Source organism: Cervus canadensis, chromosome 28 (assembly GCF_019320065.1).
Source record: "Cervus canadensis isolate Bull #8, Minnesota chromosome 28, ASM1932006v1, whole genome shotgun sequence".
In the NCBI taxonomy this organism is placed as follows: Eukaryota; Metazoa; Chordata; class Mammalia; order Artiodactyla; family Cervidae; genus Cervus; species Cervus canadensis.
In genome coordinates, this window is record NC_057413.1 from 49,736,837 (window position 1) to 49,759,257 (window position 22,421).

Below are 22,421 nucleotides of genomic sequence, written 5' to 3' on the forward strand. Positions count from 1 at the left end.
GAACTCTTGTCCTGGAACCCACAGATATTTCTATTAGAATCATATACCTTAGTCCATTCTGGCTGATACTCCCATCACTCCATTGAAAGTATTCTCTCCAAAGCCACAAGTAACCTTTTTTTTCTCCCAAACACAAAGTTATTTATCACCTTTTATTTTATTTGATACTACTGACAACTTCCACTCAGAAAATCTTTCTTGCTGGGGTTTTGGGACCTCTCTTCTGGTATTATTTTCTACTCTCTATTTCATTTTGATTACTTTACTGACTTCTCTTTCCCCAAATGATCCTTAAACATTGGTGGGCCTTTGGAGACGTCTTTCAGTTTTCTTTTTTCCCTCTACATATTCTCATTGAGAAAACCAACCATGGCCATAGCTTCAACTGCTATCCATAAACTGATGATTCTGAAACATTTATCTTCAGTCCCTAAATATCCTTGATCCATATTTTGACTGACTACCAGACTGTCAATTTTGGAAGTCCTAACACGTATTAAATTTCGCTTGCCTCAAACAGAAGACACCAACTTACCCTGTAAACGGGCAATGACTTTTACATTACCTGTTAAGACTGATAGCATCACCACCTCCCAAGCCTAAAACTCATTCTAAACTTCTGACTTCACAGCCACTCACCAGTCCCATGAATTCTTCTTCTTCAGTATATTTCAAATTTTTGCATTTTTCTTCAATCCAACTGATGCCAACTCAATACAAGCCCTTGGCATGTCTCACCTGGGCTTTTTGGATATAGTCTCATAACTGGTTTCCCTGCCTCAAAACCCATATGGAGCTGCCAAAGCAATTATTCTGGAAACTCAGATCTTGAGCATTTCCATTTCTCTAAATAAAAATCCTTCAATACTTTTTATTACCTATAACAGTGCTTCCCTATCTTTATGGCTTTCCTGTGTATTTCATTAACAGTTGGAATAATCAGTACCCTGGCATTACTATTATTCATTCACATGCTCCAGGGTGATGGGGCAAACTGTTTGGGAAGCTCTGACCTACAAATGAAATCCAAATTTAAAAAATTTTTAAGTTTTTAATAAACATAACAATTTAAAAAACCTAATTTTAAAAAGTTTACATAAGGTTGATCAAGAAAAAGGAAGATACAATATTAGCAATGAAAAGGGCAATATTACCACACAGAGAGAAAATACCATAAATACCTTTAGTAAGATGTATCTAAAAACAAGACAAACTGGACAGTTTCCTAGAAAACTGTAATTTTAAAAAATGAATAAAAAACAAATAGGAAAACAGACCCACGGCTGTTCAAGACACTCAAGCTGCAGTTAAAAAATAAAATCAAACCAAACCTTTACTCTTCTATAACACAAACATACAGACACACACACAAAGGCTGTAGACAATTTTATAGCTGAGTTCAGTAGAACTGTCTACAGATAATCTTGACCTGACACCAAAAGTTCTAGAGAGGCGCTGAGTGGGGAAATTTCTCTTATCTGCTAGAACTGTATGTGGCTGTGTAAAAGGGAGGCTTGCACACATACGGGTTTTGTTTGGTCTGTTTTGTGTAATGAGAAGTCCAGAGGTAGGTGGCTGCTGATATTGGGTAATGGCTTTATTACTCTCCTACTGCTACTGAAATAAACGGGGAGGCTTAAAATAACACAAACGTAGTATCTTAACAGCTCTAGAGATCAGAAGTTTAAAATGGGTTTCAATGGGATAAAATCAAAGTGACAACAGGTCTGCTTTCCTTCTAAAGGTTCTAGCTGCCTTTCACAAATTCTAACGCTTCCTGTGTGCAGTGCTATGGAAAATAGTGTGGCAGCTCCTTAAAAAATCTGAGATAGAATTATCATATGACCCAGTAATTCCTACATCCAAAATGATTGGAAGCAGAGTCTCAAAGAGATATCTGTACACTCATATTCACAGATGAGTCATTTGTAATAGGTAAACCATGGAAGCCACTCAACTACCCATCTAGAACGACAGAATAACATTCAGCATTAAAAAGGAAAATCCTGACACATGCTACAACACAGATGACCTCTGAGGCCATTAAGCTAAGTTAAATAAGTCAGTCACAAAAAGACACATACTGTGATCACTTCACTTATATCAAGTACATAAAGGAGTCAGAATCATAGAGATGCAAATAGAACGGTGGCTACCCTGCACTGGGGGAGGAAGAGGATTGGAAATTATTGTTTAATGGGTTTCAGTTTTACAAGATGAACAAAGTTATAAAGATGTATGGTGGTGATAGTTGAGCAAGATTATGAATGTATTTAACAACACTGAATTATACACTTAAAGATGATTATGATGAAATTTTATGCTATGTGCATTGTCACAATAAAAAAATTGAAGGAAAAATTTAAAAAAATTCATACACATACAAACCCATTTAGCCATACAAATGCCATTCTCCTCAATATTGTAAAACAGAAGAGTCAGAAAGAGAAACAATTCTGTTTGCCAAGTAATTCAATTATGTACAGTCAGAATATGCTCAGCTGGATTCAGTCCTCTCATGTTTCAATTAGCTTGAGAATCTCACCACACAACGTGTCTATAGATTATTCTTTTTTCAAACAATAGGAGCCCTCAACACAAGCATTCTGGTGTCCAACTGAATCTAAAGCAAAGTGCTAGATGAAGACTAGAACAAACATATATTACAAAATGGGTTACTGTCTATAACATACAAAAAGTCATTTAAATTTACTATAAAAAAGATCAATGCCTTGAAAGAATAATGAACTGTTTGGAATTCACAGAAGAGAGAACATAAATAGCCAAAACCTTTGAAAAAATGTTTAAGTTCACTAAAAAATTTGTAAATTAAACACACAATCATTCTACATTGGTGATAATAAAACAGATAAACACTAGTGCTGGTAAAGCTGTTGCAGAAACAAGTTTTCATAGCCACTATTTTAATGAATATAAATCGATACATTCATAAACCACTTTGGTAGCATTAACCACAACTTTAAATGATCAATATTGTAGAAACAGTGGTTTCACTTTCAGGTATATATCCTATGATAATAAGTTGAACAAATTATTAGGAACAAAGAAGCCTATTAAGTGTTAGCTAAATATTTAAAAGCTGGAAACAATCCAAATGTCCAAGAGACTGCCAAGAATAAATAACAGAACTATGTAGACATAAAAATAACAAAGGAGAGTTTTAAGTAATGACAAGCAAAGATGTCCACAACCAACACATGATTTAAAAAGGTTATTCTTCTGTTTCCAAAATTAAGTTTATTTATCTTTCAGATTATAAAGATAATTTTGAAATTATACTGAATATATGTGTACAGAAAAGAGTAAAAGAAAACAACATCCAGAATTCTTTTAGCAAATAATCTTCCTGGATCACTAGGAAGATTTTAAGTCATACAAAAATTACTCCAAATTGAGAATTAAAATAAAACTTGTCTTTATTACAAGATCACTATCATTTTAACCTAAAGATCTCTTAAATTCTCATACAAATTAATATACTATGGAGAACACTGAAAGCTGGTACTAGACAGGATTTATTTTGAAGTTTCTAAAATTCATTAAATTTACAAAATTTACCAAAGATAAAAACCCCATCAATGATGTGAATAACTAAGTCAATACAACAACATTCAAAAGACTTTTGAGACTGTGAAACTTAAAAAAAAAAAAAAGTCAATAGACTGAAAGCAATTAACTCCAGGAAGAGATTTTAAACAATAAAGCAATGTATAAATGAGCAAGCATAGCTCACAGCTACAGTATCAAACGATTCAGTGACCACCCAAGTACATAACAGCTCAGAAGAAAGAAGCGGGTTTTCTACAACACCTTATGAAAAAAATTTAAATATCTGACCACACACATTCCCAACCCCTGTAGTTACAGAGGAGCGAAAGTAACAGGAAAAATGATATAAAAATGAAGAAAAGTATAAATTATGCCAAATGGGAGAATGATTTGATAGACGGCAATCAGAAAATTAATGATTAAAAAAAAACTAATGAAAGGAAATCAGCATTAACTGAAAGAAATAAAGAAACTTTTGTCTAGACATGAATTTATTAATTTCAAATATTAAAAATACAGAGATTTTGATCATAAAGATACTCTGAAACAGAGAATGCTATCCCACTCCAGACATTTGTGAAAATTCAGAAAAAACACATTTGTGAGAACATTAATAGTCAGTTCTATCTGTTTATAAAACTGCATGGAAGTCAAATGCTCTCATGACATGAATATCAACAATTTATATACTCATAACTTACTACCAAGTACCAAAATTCACAGTTAACTTTTTACAAAGTTAATAGCCATCACCTTACACAGATATATTATCAAAGAAACACAGCGCCAGCTAATTTAAGAAACTCCAAAACAAGAAAGACCTTGAAAAATCACACTATTTTTTGACATCTCAACTGGAAAATATTACTCTTTCACTTATAAAACAGTTGGTGGAGAAACATTATAGATTAAGTATAAACTGTGTTTATTATTAATAAGATCTATTAGTTGAGATCAGCACAGATGAACATACTAATTTGCAGTCTGATTACAACACTTTGATCTTCCCTTGAAGTTAAAAAATGTATGGAAAATAGCTATTACTCATTCTTGCCATCATTATTTCAAAGCTAGGACTGTGTAATCAGATGTGCTCTTCTGGCACTTTCCTACAACCCGAAAATATTTTTGTTCATTGTCATCAAATACAAAATATCTCATTTGTCTAAGAAAACGTTTTAATATTTCTCATACCACTAAAGCATAAAATGTCTTTAGTATATACTACATTTACTTTAAAAACATAATCTCATATTTAAAAACAATAAATGAAGGACTCTGTCCTTGATAACTGAGTAAAGAAAGTCTGTCAAAAATAAAAGAAATGAAAAAGAAGGAACATTAGAGTGCAAGTAAGGAAAAAAGAGAAAAAGCAAAACTACGGGTGCATACAGTAGGCCACCACTCCCCCAAGCTTTATAAATCATATTTGATTTACAGCAAAATCTTTACCACCATCGGATACTAAATTTAATAAGGAGAAAGGTAAAGGGGCCCAAATAGAAATAAGTCTTCTACATGTCACTTGAAGTAAAAAAAATGTTGGTAATAGTAACTTAAGACAGCTCATGTATAATACTCTGAGCAACTGCTGTGAAAATCATAAAAGTTATACAAAATACACTCAGAACACTCAAATACACCCAAAACACTATTAAAAAACCAAGATGGAATCCTCAGAAACGTTCCAGTACATATAGGAAAGTCAGAAAAGAAAACAGAGAAATGAGAAAAAAGAAAACAAACAAAACTAAGAAGAAAAACTATCATACATTAATAATTAACTTAAATGGAAATGGTAACAATTCACCAAAATAGCACAGTGTCTGAAAACATGAAAGTAATTCTTTGAAAGCAGAAGCTTGAAAAAAGACATACCAAGTAAACATTAGTCAATAAAAAGGAGGAGCAACTATATTAATTTCAGATAAACTAGATATTAGAGGAAAGAAAATGGCAAGAGGCAAAGGAAGATACTACATAATGATAAAAGGATCAATTCGTAAGGAAGACATAACAGTCCTATAGAAGTTCACACATCGAAAAACAAGAGTCTCAAAAAACATTTTGAGGAATCTTATTTTATAGTGTAGCACTGAAGTAGATAAAACAATCTTTAAAAAGAAGAAACAAATTGTATGAAGACTCATTCTACATGATATTAAGGACTATTTTTAGCTACAGTAATTAAGACACTATGATACTGGTACACAGAGAAGCACAGAACAATGGACTGGATTGAAACCGGGAACACAGATATAGACACAAACAAATATGGACTACTGATTTACAAATACAAATCATATCACAGATAAATTACAGCTATTTTAACCACTTTAACAACTGCTGAGACAGCATTTGGACACAGCAGGCAAAAAAAATATACCTCAACCTCATGCCTTAAACAAAAGTTAACTCAAGCCGAATCACAGTACTAAACAGAAAACATCAAAATTTAAGGGAAAAAAAAATAGGAGAAAATCTTTGGGATGCAGGGCAGACTTGATATCAAAAACATGATTCACAAAAGGAAATATTATAAACTGGACATCATAAAAACTAAATCTTTTGCTTTATAAAAGACTACTAACAGGATAAAAAGACAAGCAACAAAAAAATAAAAAGGGGGGGGGAGAAAAATATTTGTGAACCATATATCTGACAAAAGAACTAGTATGTACATCTGAAAAGAACTCTCAAAGCTCAAGAGTAAAACCACAAATAATCCAATTAGAAAACAGCAAAGGATATCACCTCATAGAAAAGGTTATACAGATGGCAAATCAACCCATGAAAAGATGTTCAACACATTAACCATTAGGAAAACACAAATGAAACCCCAAGATTATCACTGAATGTGTATTAGAATCTCTAAAATAAAAAGCAGTGTCAATACCAAAGGCCGGCAAGGATACAGATATATCACAATGTGTCACTCACATATTGTTGATGGATGGTGGCTGCAGCCATGAAACTGAAAGATGCTTGCTCCTTGGAAGAAAAGATATGACAAACCTAGACAGGGTATTAAAAAGGAGAGAGATCACTTTGCCAACAAAGGTCCATCTAGTCAAAGCTATGGTTTTCCCAGTAGTCATGTATGAATGTGAAAGTTGAAACATAAAGAAGGCTGAGCACTGAAGAATTGATGTTTTTGAACTGTGGTGTTGGAGAAGACTCTTGAGAGTCCCTTGGACAGTAAGGGAGATCAACCCAGTCAATCCTAAAGGAAAACAACCCTGAATATTCATTGGAAGGACTGACACTGAAGCTGAATCTCCAATACTTTGGCCCCCTGATAAGAAGAGCCAACTCACTGGAAAGACTCTGATGCTGGGAAAGATTGAGGGCAAGAGGAGAAGGCGGTAAGAGAGGATGAGATGGTTGGATGGCATTACCAACTCAATGGACACAAGTTTGAGCAAACTCCAGAAGACAGCGAAGGACAGGGAAGCCTGGTGTGCTATAGTGCATGGGGTCGCAAAGAGTCGGACACGGCTGAGTGATGGAACAACAACAATTTACGGAAAAATAGTACAGATACTCTGGAAAACAGCTTAGCAATTTCTTTAAAAAACTAAATATGCAGTTACCATATGATCTAGCAATGTTTCTCGCATAATTGCTAGATTATATGGTAAGTCACAAAGTAGCAAATATTTTAAGCTTAACTTTAAGAATGCATTTACTATACATACTGCACAAAAATATTAATAAAATCAAATTTATCATTCTATTTAAGAACTTACTATGAAGCTCAAAATTCCAAGTTTATTTAAATCTCTTAACCAAAAACATTTACTATAATTTTAGTGAAGCTAAATTAAAAGTTACAATTTTATGAATATTACATATTTATCAAGATTAAGTTACATTGAAAATCATAAAATAAGCCTGAATATCTGAGTTGAAAAATATATACTATATACATACTAAGTTTAGGAGATATAACTAATAATCTACCAAAAACAAAATTCTTGAACCAAACTGCACAAAGAATCAAAAGTAGTATCTTTTCAGTCAGAATTCATTATAGGATTCAAACATAATATAATCACATAAAATATAAATATGTCATCTTAAAATTAATCAACAGCATTCTTACCATACACTATTTCTGAAGCTTTCCCCTTCCCATTGTATAGCCTAACTAAAAATGTTGTTTGTTACCCATATGTAAGCACTCCCCCTAAACAGCATGAAATTCTCTCAATAGGATTATTAAAGGATCTACACTACTTCATGGTTTGAGTAGCACAAACTATGACATGGTAAAAAAAAAAAAAAAGTTTCTCCCTGTGTGGTTCTGCCACCACCCACATACAAAATTTACCATAAAAAAAGAAAAAAGCACTGACACTTCACACTACATAGCATCTTGGCACAATTAATCTCAAGCAAATTAAATCTCTATATGTTATTGTCATTTCACAAAAGGACAAACAGGGCTACAACAGTCAATTAAAGCTCTACCAGATTTTACAGAATATGAATAAAAGCAACAAAATTTGCTTACTATAATGTCTATCATACACATTATAATAAATTTTGAATGAGGAAAGAGCAAAAAGTTATTCATAATTACATATCTTTTTGAACATATACAACTTTCCAACTGTTTGGTTCATTTTTAAACAATTTTTAACAATCTACACTATGTAAAGGGATGTTTATGTCCTTTACTACAAGGTCAAAAGAACATTTAGGTGAAAATAGCTACCTTATTTAATCTACATGGTATGCAATTTCTTATGTGCCTTAATTTTCAAGGCTGGGGTTCAATACCTAAGCACACTAACAGCTATTGAGTCAGACTGTCCAAACTGACCCCAACTGTGGTCACTGCTGTTCCACCATTTATTAAAATTAAAACTTAAACATTTTTGTAGGCATTTCAAATATGGTGAGAGATGAGCTGGTTGGAAGTTACCACTATCGTTTCCCCTCTATCTTCCTCTTCCTCATCACTTAACAGGTACTTAGCTAGTATTTATTTTTTAACCCTGAAAATTACCAATCTTGAAAGTTTGTCTCAGGTTGTTTATTAAGAATGCATAGTACAATTCCACTTCTTCACAGAGACTGCAACATGGTTTCAGTATACTTTATCATCATCATACTTTTAAATATGCATGAAAACCTGACTATACGCACATGCCAGATACGTCCCCAAAAGACACACAGCCATACAGCCTTCCCTCCCCCTCTTTCCACACAGCCACGGTGGTTTATTAGTGAAACTAAACTATACAACCAAAAAACTTCCTGTTTTACATTAACAGGTAACCACTGCGAAGTGTTTGGCACCATTGGAGGGAGCCTAAATTCATTATGGTGGGGTGGGGGGTGGGGGGGAAGCGGGCAGGTACTCCACCAAGACCCACACCCTTTACTTGCAGTAGCTAACTTTATTCTCTCAATAAGCCTACATACTATTGCTATAATTTCACAACAGATATATCAAATCCAGGAAATAGGTAACTCTTTTGAGTTGTAAAAGCTACAAATTCTGTTGCAAAAATTATTTGTTTTAAGGCAGCGAAATTATTTTAGCTTTCTGACATCATTGAGTGTACACCATGACTTTATGCAGAGTCCTAGTTTTATATATATACACACACACACATATATATGTATATGACTTGTTTACTCAAATACAGGGAAAAATAAGAAAAAGTTTAGCCTGCATGATGATTGAATGTGCTGGTAAAAGACGCTTAATACATTTTCAAATTGTATTATGTTGATCTCTTTAATGATTTTTAGTTTATGAAATTAAAAAATACTGAAAATACTCTCCACCTACACTATCATAAGCCTATTTAATTAAATGAAAAGGAAACAGTGAAAGAAAAATACCTATTAAAAGTAGAGTAACCCAAGGACAGTTATGCTCACTGTATCCAAGAAGCCAAAATTCTTACATTTTAAAAACTGGTTCATACTCAAGTTACATTTAAAAGGCAATTCAATGATTGAAGGAGACTACAATGATGTCTTCAAAACAGAAGAATTCTTAGAATTAAAATAGTTACAAGAAATTATTTGTATTATATATCCTAGAAAAAAAATTCTCCTTCCTCTTAATTATTTATAAGATATTAATTAAGTTCATGTTTTCTTTAATCCTATGAAGTTCATGTGCTAGTCCCTTCAGAACTATGTTTAAGCTATTTAACTCAGTTTAGATCTCAGCCTTAAAAACATACAAATGATTATCAGAAAACAAGATACTTCTCATTAAAAAGTAAATAAAATTTGTGTAATTTCAATTACTACATTTTTCTGCTAGTATTAGACTGATTCCAAGAAAAAAGTTATATTTTGCTTTCAGTTTTCATTTTGTCTTTCAGATTTAAAACTTATATACTAGGGTAAGGGAAAGATGGACCAGCCACCTGTTGCATTGCCAGATCACAATTAGTCTTTTAGCAAGATAAGATACCCAGAGCCACCTGGCAGATTTATGCTATGAATAATAGATGAAGGTAAGAAATAAAAAGACAAAAACATAGGTAACTGGTTACATTACCAAATAGCTCAATGTAACTATTTCTTAATTTACCATTTTGTCTGCCAAGACTAATTTCTAAAAAACACACTGAAGTATCAGATCACTTTAGGTAGGGTAGTACAGCTAATGTTTTCAGATGGGATAATGGAAATTTGGAGGGTGGAAGGAATATATTACAAAAAAATAAAAAATCTTTTCTCACTTATTTTTAATCAAATAAGATGGATGAGGAAGAAAAACTAAAGCAAAACAAAATATCTACACTTTAAGTACATCTTAAGCCTCTGACAATTTGAAACACAATTTGAAAAAACACAGTAACAATGATGCCATGGCAACAGAATATGTGAAGGAGTGACCTCTACAACTGAATCATCTTCAGCTGCTCCTCAAGTAAAATCAGTAAGTCAATAACTTGCTTTTATTATTTTCTGCTTGCCTTCTATGATGGTTAATTTTGTATGTCCATTTGAGGGTGCCAGGGGGTGCCCAGATATTAAATTGAACATTATTCTGGGTGTTTCTGTGAGGATATTGTCAAATGAGATTAACATTTAATTTGTAGACTGTAAAAAGCAGAATGCCCTTCATAATGTGGGTGGGCTCCTGCAATCAGGTGATGGTCCCAACAGAACAAAAGGCCGACCTTTCTGCAAATAACAAAAACTTCTCCCATCTGATGGCCTTTGACTGGGGCCTACCCTCTCCCTTCCAGAGAGCCTTGCAACTGAAACATCAGCTGTTCCCAGTTGTCCAGCAGCTTCCAACCTTACTTGCCAGCCTCCATCAATACATGAACCAATTCCTTATAATAAATCTCCTCCTTTACATACATGGCCTATTGGTTCCAATTCTCTATAGAACCCTAACACATCTTCCAAAAATAAATTCTTTACAATCAGTTTATCAACAGGATTATTGAAGCTTCTGACACTGTGAAAATAAATAATTCTACACAAAAGCATTTTACTTGAGTCAATGAATTAATAAGCACTCTAAAATGTGCTAGGATGAATACTAACATTTTAAAAAATATGTAAAATCAAAATTGTAGCCTTTTGTTATATAAAAGTTATGAATTTTAAAAAGTGTAAGTTTTTAAAGATATTACTGATTTTAATTTTTACTTATTATTATCACAGTAACTATTTTCACTGAAGTAACTACTTGTTTGATAAACTTCTTGAGACTCTGTTATGTATCACAGCAGGGGCTACAAACCTTTAAAATCATAATTTCTCCTAGGAGAACTATAAATCCACTTACACTGAGAAAGCAGTTTTCTGATTGAGGTGAGGGTTTCACCGAGAGGTGACATTGCCTCCTGAACAGGTAATACACAGAATGAGGAATATATACAGAAGTCACACATTTGGCTACAACAAAACAATATTTGACACATACCTGAGCACTTACGAGGAAATCCCTCCAGATACAGATGGTGTTCTAAAAACTTCACACTTATTATGTCATCTATCTTCTTCAACAGCCTCCAATCCTGATGACATCATCAGCCACATTTTCATTATGAAAAAACTGAAGTCAAACACCTCTTTTACAAAAATACACAGCTACTAACTGGCTAAACCTCCATTCAAATTTCTGACTGACTCTAAGCTTACATTCTTCACACTACACTACACCAACAATTACCCCAGAAAGAAATATGTTACTTTCCAGTAAATCTTTTAGAACAGTATGGCTGAAATTATAAATTACTTTCAAAATAGCTGCCCTTTATTTTGTACTCAGGGACATCACTTAAAAAAAAAAAAGAAAGACACAATCTCAAATATGTCTTACTGTTCAAAAAAATGGTTTGGCACTCCTTGAAAGATAGTCATTGTATCTGTATCAAATTCTAAAACAGCTATGAAGTTATAACAAGTATTCTCTTCATAAATTTGTAAAAAGCTACAAAAACTCTAAACATTTTCCTTTAAAATGTTCCTATGTATTTTTAACTCTTGGATAAAATACATTATTGAGTAAATGGTGATGTACTGTTCATTATTTAAAATTCTTCAATCCTTTGGTAAACTATACCAAAGTTGTTGAATAAAAGCAGGTATAAGGCTCCAAGTTTCTTATTTTTCATGGAACTGAATACTTATTTTCAAATTTAACAATTACTGAGACTTTCTTAATCTCTGGTAGAAATACTATATATTTTTCCTTATTTACCTAGCTTAATCACTATCTCTACAGTGAAACAATGTAATATTATTATACTTGAAGATTTTAAAAGTGTAAACAAATTATAACTGGGTATCAAGTTACTACCTTACTATCCAATTTATAATATTCTTCATTTAAATGACAAGTTTTCTAAGGAGATCTCCGCTGACTGGAAGCTTCTCTAGGGTACAACAGATTTGTATAAAACTGAATAGCTGCATATTTTTAAAACCCTTAAAAGCAGTTCAGTATAATTCAAAGGCCTTCTTAATTAACTATAACAGCCAAATAAACCAGACATCTTGCAAAATTCTGCCTTAATCTCCTCAATGGGAAAAATATCTCCCTTGGGAATTTTTTTCAAATTTATACAAAGGAAACAAATTATCTTAAATTATAAAGTGAGAAAGGGATGAAAAGGTCCTAGAAAAAAGCCATAACAGAGACCAACTAAATGGCTAAAAACCAAAAATTTCTCCTTATAAATACTTATGAATACTTGTAATACCTGAAAAGTTTAAATTATTGGTAAAGGACAAACTACATCACATCCTCTATATGTATTTTCACTCTATGAACCAAAATCCAGAATAAATTCTCTACTGAAACCTGCAAGGCTCAAAAAGCATCACTTCTGAGAAAAAAAGTCTATAGATACTAATTTAAATATTATTAGGGGAAAAAAATAACTTCTCAGAAACAGTAATATATTTTTAGCTTTCAAGGAACTACCACACTGTTTTCCACAACTGTCCCATTTTACATTTCTACTAGCAATGCACAAGCATTACAGTTTCTTCACATCCTTGCCATGGCTTCTTCTCTCTTTTTTCTTTCTTTTTCTGTTAATAGCTATCCTAGTGGATGTCGAATGGTATCTCACTGTGGTTTTGATTTGCATTTCTCTGATGATCTGTGATGTGGCGCATTTCTTCATACTCTTACTGGCCATCTGTATACCTCTTTGGGAGAAATGTCTATTCAAGGTTTTTGCCCAGTTTTGATGTTTTATGTTTTTGAATTGTTTTATGTTTTTGAGTTTTATTAATAGGAATTCTTGATATCTACTTCTGCATATTTACTTCTTAGCATATATATGAGTTGTAAATCTTCTCTTCTACTCTGTGGGTTGCCTTTTCATTATATTGATAGTATGCCTTGGTATACAAAAGTTTTTAATTTTGATGAAGCCCAACTTGCCTATTTTTTCTTTTGTTACTTTTGGTGTAATAACCAAGAAAACATTGCAATAAATTATGATTCATCTCAGGAACGCTACTCTGATTTCACATATAAGTATCAGTTAGGGTTGGAAGACTCACCATAGGTAACAATTATCCCCAGATTGATCCACAGATTTAAGGCAAACTCAATCAAAATCTCAGCAGGAATTTTTACAGAAAGAAAGAAATAGATAAGCCACTTTTAAATTTCATACAGAAGGGTAAGGAAACTAGAATAGCCCAAAAAAAATTGTAAAATAAATAAATAAATAAAAGTGGAGAATTCATCTTAAGAGGTTTTTGAACTTATTATAAATCTACAGTAATCAAGATGGTACAGTAATGGAGAAAGGATAACTCAAATATCAATCAAACAGAAAAGAAGTCTAGAAATAGACCCACACAGCTACGGTGGTCAATTGATAATACTTACAAAGGTGTAAAGGCAATCCAACTTAAAAAATGACAGACTAGTCAACAGTGTTAGAACAAATAAATATCCACAGGCAGAAAATACGTAAACCTTACCTCATACTTCACAACTCATATAAAATTAATTCAGAATACACTTAAACATATAACAAGTGTTCTACCAAATTGTTAGAACAAAACAGTTAAAAATGCTTGCAATCTTCAGACAAGCAAAGAGTGCCTGTATACAATATCAAAGGCATACTACATAACAGGAAAAATTGATAAAAACTGGACTTAATTGAAATTAAAAACTCTGTTCTGTAGAAGTTACTGTAGAAGACAAGAAAGACAAACTCAGACTTGGAGAAAATATTTTCAAATCACGTATTAGGCAAAAGACTTGTGAAGGACTGGTATTCAGGATATATAAATAATGCTCAAAACACAAAAATAAGAAAAGCCTCTAGGATAAAAGAAGGTAATCAGAACAAAGAGGATAAAAAGGAAAGCAAATGAAGCAGAGAAAATAAAGGCTCTAAAAGAATGTTTTACATAATCATAAATATTTTTGTGGAGACATGTCACACCCATTAAGAGGAAAAGGAGGGCTTTTTTTTTAATAAGTAAAAGAAACATTCAGGGAATCAAAAAAAACTCTTAGAAATTAAAATTATGACCAAAACTTTTTAACTGAATAAAAAGTTTAGAAGATGAAGTTAAAGATAAACTCCTAGAAAGTAGACCAAAAAGGTAAATGGGATAGAAAAAAGTAAGAAAACTGAAGGACCAGTTCAAGAGACCCAACAGTTGAATAACAGCGATTCAAGAAAGAGGGGAATAAAGCCTGAAAGTTGAAGGAACAGGTGGAGAGAAGGAAGGAACTAAAAAGAGAAACAGAGACAGAATACTAAGCAGGGAGGGAGGGAGAGAAATTATCAAAACAATAATTCAAGAAAATTTCTAAGAACTGAAAGAGAACCCAGCTAAGCGGATGAAAAAAGATCCATACTATATCAGCATTATCATAAAATGTTGGAACACAAAAGTTAAAGAAAAGATACTAGAAGTGTCAAGAATAAGAGGAAAAAATGGTCAGATACAAAGGCTCCCAGGGCTGAATGACATGAGACTTGTCAGTAGCAACAATAGCTAGAAAATAGTAGGAGAAAGGCTATAGGATTTTAAGACAGAATGGTTTGCAACTCAAAACCTATGTCAAAAGGTTTGAAAAGTATATATAAATGATCCAAAATGCATGCATTTCATTCTCACTTGGCTTTAGAATTCATGTTTATCTTTCAACAACAATTAACATCTAAATCATGGTTTTCTAAAACTAATGCTGAAATTAGTCTCTTCTTTAAGTGGATTCTAAATGACTACAAAGGAAAGCTGCCAAGAAAAGTGCTCAATGCCAGCTGAAAGACAGAGTAAGATTAAAACTTTGTTGCGAGTAATCCCCATGTACAGTTCATTATGGAGAAACTTATGCCTGTCAGTTTCCATCAGAACATCAAGCCAGTGACAGAATTTTCAAGTCCCCCAAAATCCTTATAATAGAGGCTACCCTGAAATTGGGAAATTTAAATGGATAGATTTGATAGAAAAGATGAACTTCTCAAGTATAACAGAAAAGGATATGCTTCATAAAATATCACCATCTGATATTCATAAAACTTTATGATTATTTCTTTAAGAAGATCAAAGTACTTCTACATACCTCACACAGGTATGTGAAGCCAGAAGGCTTCATAATACCACTGACAAAAGTCAGGTTAATTGAATGAATGACCATGATGATAAACTATAGTGTTTCTTACACTATGCTATATGGCTTCCAAAGGTTTAGATATTAACTTTTCTTAAGTATAAATGACAGGGCTTCAAGATAATAAAGATAATCTAAAAGAGAAGATAATCAGACCATTATCTCAAACAATCTATTTCAATAAATTATATTTAAATAAACATTGTATAGGGGAGAGGAATAGGGAGTGGAAATGAGAGAAGAAAAAAAAAGAAAAAAACCACTAAATGACTGAATGATAAAGGGACATGCCTAAATTTAACTCTAGGTTCCAAATTAAAAGGAGATTGGTTACAACATATAAATATTTACCTGTTCTCACCTGTGTGCCAAATACTGTACGACAGTCATCTCTCTCAATCCTCATCAACAGCCATTAGTTCCATTTTGGACAGGAAATTATACAGAGACAGGCTAAGAAATTTGCCCAAGATCACAGTTAGGGAGAGGAAGCTTCTGATTTAATTCTACAGCTGATGTTCTTCTGATCTGAAGCCAATTTGTACACAATGTTTAAATGAAATTTTATACTTGCACCTGAATATATGTTTATATTGCTGTGAAACCCATAATACATCTACCAAATTAATGAAATAACAAAGATGCAAGGAAAATGGTACTGCTGGTTGTTTCTATGCTGTCTTTTCACTCAATTATCAGTTGAGTTCAGTATTTACCCATTTCCTACTATATGATAAACACTGCTCTGGTGCTCAAAGTTTTCTCCAGAGGAATTTCATACCTGGAAATGGCAGAGTAAAACTTAAAACATGTAAACAGGGAAGGATTAAAAATTCTAAGGTACAAATTGGCACCAAAGTTGCGGGGGGGGGGGGTGTTCCTCTCAGAAAAGGGAAACCAAAAGATGTGACTCTTAAACCAGTTCATGACATTTATTTATCCATTCAAAAGTATTTCCTACCATCCTATTTTATGTCAGTCACGCTTAGCGGTAAGTAACAAGACAGATACTAGTGAGTAAGTAGCGTTGGGATTATGAACAAGAGAACAAAATCAGGGATAATGTATCAGAACATAAGAAAATAAGCCAGGAAAGAAAATATTCTAAATCTTATAGATTATTCCTGGGAAAACTGGGTTCAAGGTCTAATAAGCATTAAAGGAGACCAAAAATGCAACATGTGAGGCCACCATCTTCAATCTTCAATGAGATATTCCTATCAGCTATGAGGTGACTGAATACTAATGCTATCGAGGGTATTCACCAATTAGGAACCAAAGTCAGAAAACACGAATAAGAATGTTATATGTGACATACAGATTTTAAAACTTCTGAATGAAAATCATACTGTAAACGTGCAAACATTATTTCAAATAAGAAACTAAAAAAGCGTTGAAATACAAAATGGAGAGAGTTAAAGACCTTCCCTTACACACAGAATTCTTATAACTCGCTAAGGAAATATAAACATATCTATCTCTTTAAAATGAGTAAGAAATAACAAATAATTCACAAAGAAAATACTCTGTTTGAATCAAGTGCCAGAATCTCTGTCTCTCTCTCCCTCTATGTATGTATTACACACACATACATACCCGCACATAAGATACACATACATGCACACACACACACATTTGTATCTATACCTATATCAATATTTGAGCAATATACACCAAGCAATAAAAAATTATTTTAAAATGCTGAGCTCATTAGTATTTTGTACTTAAAAAAAATATTTTAGATATGCCTTTTCTCTATAAATGGATATGTACTACTTTTATAATCAGGAACCAATAATGACTCCCTCTCTATACAGTCCTGAGGTAAAGGACTGAAGCAGGTAGCTAATAGCATTCTAAACAATTTTCTACTTCAAGCAGAATCTATAGAAACCCAGGTTGTAGTAAATCTACAAAGAGAGGCTTCAGTCATGAAGCACTGACAAGCACAAGACAGAAGCAGAGGAAATGAGCATCAAAAAATAAGTCAATTTTATTGCTGTTACTGAAATTGCACATTAAGCATAAAATCAAGACTACAAACAGATACATCCTAAAAAAGAATCATGATTTAGTGTGTATAAGTTGCTATACAGTTTTTGATAACAGATTTACTGCTAAGTTTTAATAGATCAATACATTGTTCTGTTTGCAACTCAAACTGCTTATTTTTAATTAAAAAGTATGAGAAAGCATTCAAAATAAAGTACATTACTCTACAAAAATAAAGCATCAATTAAGATTATTTCAAGAAAACCTAAATCACTTCCTTCTCTCTCTTATTAATAAATGATTAACCACAAACTATTAGCAAGCACAGTCTTGTGCTCAGCAGTACAAATGACATTAAAATTTAAAACACAGCCCAAGCTATAAGCAAAGAATTTTTAATTCAGTGATTACATACAAGCTCAAATTAGACATGCAGATAGATGTTAGCATACATGAAGGCCAAAGGCAGCAAGTCTCTAAGTGTAAAGAGAAGCTGACAGCTAACACGCAGTGAGACAGAGCAAGTAAGACCACTGTGTGCCTAGTCACTCAGTGGGGCCGACTCTTTGCCACCCCACAGCCGCCAGGCTCCACCGTTCACAGGGATTCTCCAGGCAAGAATACTGGAGTGGGTTGCCATACCCTCCTCCAGGGGATCTTCCTAACCCAGGGACCAAACCCAGGTCTCCCGCATTGCAGATGGATGCTTTACTGTCTAAGCCACCTGGGAAGCCCAAGAACACTGGAGTGAGTAGTCTATCCCTTCTCTTAAGGGGTCTTCCCGACACAGGAATCAAACGGGGGTCTCCTGCATTACAGGCGGATTCTTTACCAGCTGAGTTACCAGGGAAGCCCCTAGTAAGATCACAGAAGGTGTTTTATCAATAAGATGACTTCAGCTTTTGGACTCTATGGGAGAAGGCGAGGGTGGGATGTTTCGAGAGAACAGCATCGAAACATGTATATTATCAAGTGTGAAACAGATCACCAGTCCAGGTTGGATGCATGAGACAAGTGCTCAGGGCTGGTGCACTGGGATAACCCAGAGGGATGGGGTGGGGATGGAGGTGGGAGAGGGGTTCAGGATGGGGAACACATGTAAAACCATGGCTGATTCATGTCAATGTATGGCAAAACCACTACAATAATGTAAAGTAATTAGCTTCCAACTAATAAAAATAAATAAAAAAAAGAAAGAATGGCTCTTAATCAATCAAATCAAAAATATCTGCTACAAGTATATATGGAAAGAAACAAAACTTCTGGTTTTCTTGTTTATATCACCTCAGAAAAGAGTGAATAACCAGGTTTAAACAGTTACCACTTAGTTACTACTTTGCCAGTGTTATCTGTAGGAGTGAGTGGATGGATAATCATGTCAGTCACTGAGTAAAAGACTTCGATAACAAAGAAAGCAAAGAAACCAAGACTTGCATTAGGCTGAAATCTGACTATGGAAAATTAAATCTTAACTATAGAACCAAAGGATTAAATATGAAACATTTATTTGTACATTTTCAAACAGCCAAAATGTAAATTAACTACAGTTTAAAGCTGGAAAATGGCAAATAATCATTAATAAAATGTAAAATTTTAAATTATAAGGCTTCTAAGTCTCTCTTCCAATAAAATGCCATCATAAAAAAAAGTTTTCATTCATTTTAAGGTTCTGGGAGGCTCAAATAAGCTTTCCTTAAGAATGTAAAGTTTAACTTCAAATAATTTTAAGTACTATTTTATATTACTTTAGCAACTATATTAGCAAATAGATTTCATAAATCATTTTAAATATCGCACTAATTCCTAATGGACAAATGGTTTTCATTTTCCATACTTTTTATAATATATTACTTATAAATTAGCATGCATGTTCCAAAAATGATATAATATGTATTAGCATTTGCTTCTTCGGAAGAGATTAGAAAATAAGATGAGTTTACCAGATCATACAAATATATATTAGAAATACTTTCAAAGTATTTATGTTGATCCCTCACCAAAAACAAAAAAAACATTTAAAGTTGGGGGAGAAGTTGAATAAATAATTACAAGCCACGGCTGCCTTTAGATAGAAGGTTTATCATTTAATTATAATGCTGATCATTTAAAAGTATCCAAAATGTCCCCAGCATTTTAAAGAGCTAAGCAGAGTTATTTTTAAAATCAAACATATGTGCTTTTTCTGTTTATGTCTTTGGAAAGAACATTCTGTATAATGAAAAACACGACCAGATTTTTCACAGTACATCACTATAAAACCCTGTAATTGACTTTTGGGGTTGGTTTACTCTATATCTATTTTTGACCACATAGAAAACAGCAATGATGTGGTGAAAAGCCCAAAATGTAAGTCCCATTGCAGGATAAGACTCCATCCTGATTAGTACAGAAGTATCATATTTATGCTGGGAAATGTGCCCATTTGAAAAGAGAAAATTTCAGTGCATAGGAGCCTCCTCTTTTTTAATCAAGCCATGTAAAAACTAGTAACTCTGAGGCCTGGTCTGGGTCTTAGCTGGATGCTGCTGTACACACCGATACTTCCACGGAAGACAGTTTAATATTGATGCTCAAAACTGATACTGGAAATAACAGGTTCATCTCTATTGGCTAATCAAATGGAAGATAACACTGTAAATTATCTCTTAAAACTATAAATTAACATTGGATAGTTACTTTTCCCCAGTCTTAATAGAGATTATATGAAGAATCTTAATAGAGATTATATGAAGAATTAATCCCCTCCTAAAAGCTCAGTGACAAAACTAATTTGTCATTCCTAACAAAAGCACTGTTTTCCTCCACTGAAAAGAAGTCTAAAATATCTCTGAATGAGCTCTCCTAGCTTCGTTAATAAAATTTACATATTAGCAAGTAAAATAAACTGAAAGAGGGAGATGGTGTGTGGCTTAAAAATCAGCCTGTAACACCTACCACAGATTTATCTCCTGTGAGTTGACTCAACCATTCCTTCTTCTCAGTAAATAAACTACATTCTATGCAGGGTACTGCGGGAGGGTTTTTCAAGAGCCAAGTAAAGGAATATGTTTTAGATGGAATCTTCCAAATTGACATCCTGCCCACTTTTGGTAGGTATTAAAGGGTCCACAGCACTTTATGAATTAGTTGTGGTTTACCTAAAAATCATGGCCAAAGCCACCATGGTCACTGCACGTTCAATTTATTCCTATCAGAAATCAATGTGCCTTAAAAAAGAAAAAAAAGGCTTGGCCCATTTAGAAAAAGTCAAGCTAAGTGACAGCATTCTAGCAGCATTGTTGACTGAACGGCAATGTATCACTGTAAAGTCTACAAGTATATTGAATGATAAGTCAAATTTGTATTAATTTTTATTGTTATATTTAGGTCTTTAATAATACAGATTATTTGCCTTTTATTCTACATTTTAATTGAACCAATAAAACAATGAATTAACACTAACTGCATAAGAACATCTAATAGCTTTTGCCAACTTCTTGGGGAGCAGTGGCACAAAGATGTTCACAGAATCTTCACTAATTTATGAAGAACAGAAAACCCCTGAAAAATCCTTACATGAATTACCTATACAAAAGATCATCTGAACAACAGAAGAATTTCTTACCAAGCTGACTAAATAGCCAAATAAAATATCACAATCTGACATCTGATTTTCCAGTAAGAAATATGTGAAAGGCTTAACTGAGCTACATCGAAGTCACTAAGATGAGAATTGGTGGGAAAGACCTGACCCAGTCTGTTCAGTCCTGATCCAATTCCTTTCAATAAATTCCTAATCTAAACAAATCAGAAATGTCCACCACTACATCACCTGCATTACCAGATAACCCAGCTTTTATTTAAAGTGTTTCATGCACATTTTTAAACTGTTGTGGTGAAGGAAAATGGCAGAAAGTTCACCAGTCAACTTTTTTCTTTCATTTGCTAACTTTCTCAAGAAAATCAAGCTAATACTTAGGAAGAAAAAAGGAAGTATCTTCTCAATAAATGACATAAGAAGAGTAGTAAGTGGAACTAAATAGTGTCTTCAAAATCACTGCACTGGGCCTTTTACTGGAAAACCTTCCCAGTATATTAGCATTATATTTTATAACTAAAATTTGATTATTATAAAATTATTAAGACATTAGTAAGTCTAAACCAGGAACCTGGAAATGCCTAAATTTCAACTGGAAGAAAATTCAGTCTACCTGCTACAAACTTGTAATGTTACCAAGACATTTTTACTTTCTCCATGTACACACTACTGTGTATAAAACAGATAAACAACAAGGACCTACTGCATAACACAGGGAACTATGTTTAATTAATGTCTTACAAAAACCTATAATGAAAAAGAGTCTGAAAAAGAATATAGATACATAACTGAATCACTTTGTTGTATACGTGAAGCTAACACAACAATGCAAACTAACTATATTTAAATTTTAAAAATGGCTAAGAAAAGTCCTCTTACAATAGTAAGACAGAAGTAGAAAGAAGAAACAATAAGACTTTTAACAACATTATAAACCAACCGGACCCGCAGACACCTATAGACCAATCCAACCAACAACAGAATGCACTTTCTTCTTCTCAAGACTAACAGAGCATTCTCCAAAACAGACAACATGCTAGAAACAACACAAAATAAGTCAATGAATTTTAAACAGGTAACATCTCACACACCACAATGAAGTAAAATTAGAAACCACGAAAATCAGTAAGAGATGGAAGCCTGGAAAAGACATAAACAGATCAAAACGAATCAACACGCTCCTCA

The 22,421-nt window shown here is 33.2% G+C and overlaps 1 protein-coding gene across 6 annotated transcripts in view; it reads right to left on the bottom strand.

Moving 5' to 3' along the window:
- SUPT3H (SPT3 homolog, SAGA and STAGA complex component) overlaps positions 1–22,421 on the bottom strand; it is a 347,771-nt gene that overhangs the window by 250,524 nt on the left and 74,826 nt on the right. The window contains exon 1 of one of the 6 annotated variants that reach the window (XM_043449970.1): positions 20,594–20,612. The exons of the other annotated variants lie outside the window; for them this stretch is intronic. The gene's annotated coding sequence lies outside the window, so the exon portion shown is untranslated. Of the gene's footprint in view, positions 1–20,593; positions 20,613–22,421 lie in introns of those variants that run through there. 6 annotated transcript variants of the gene reach the window in all.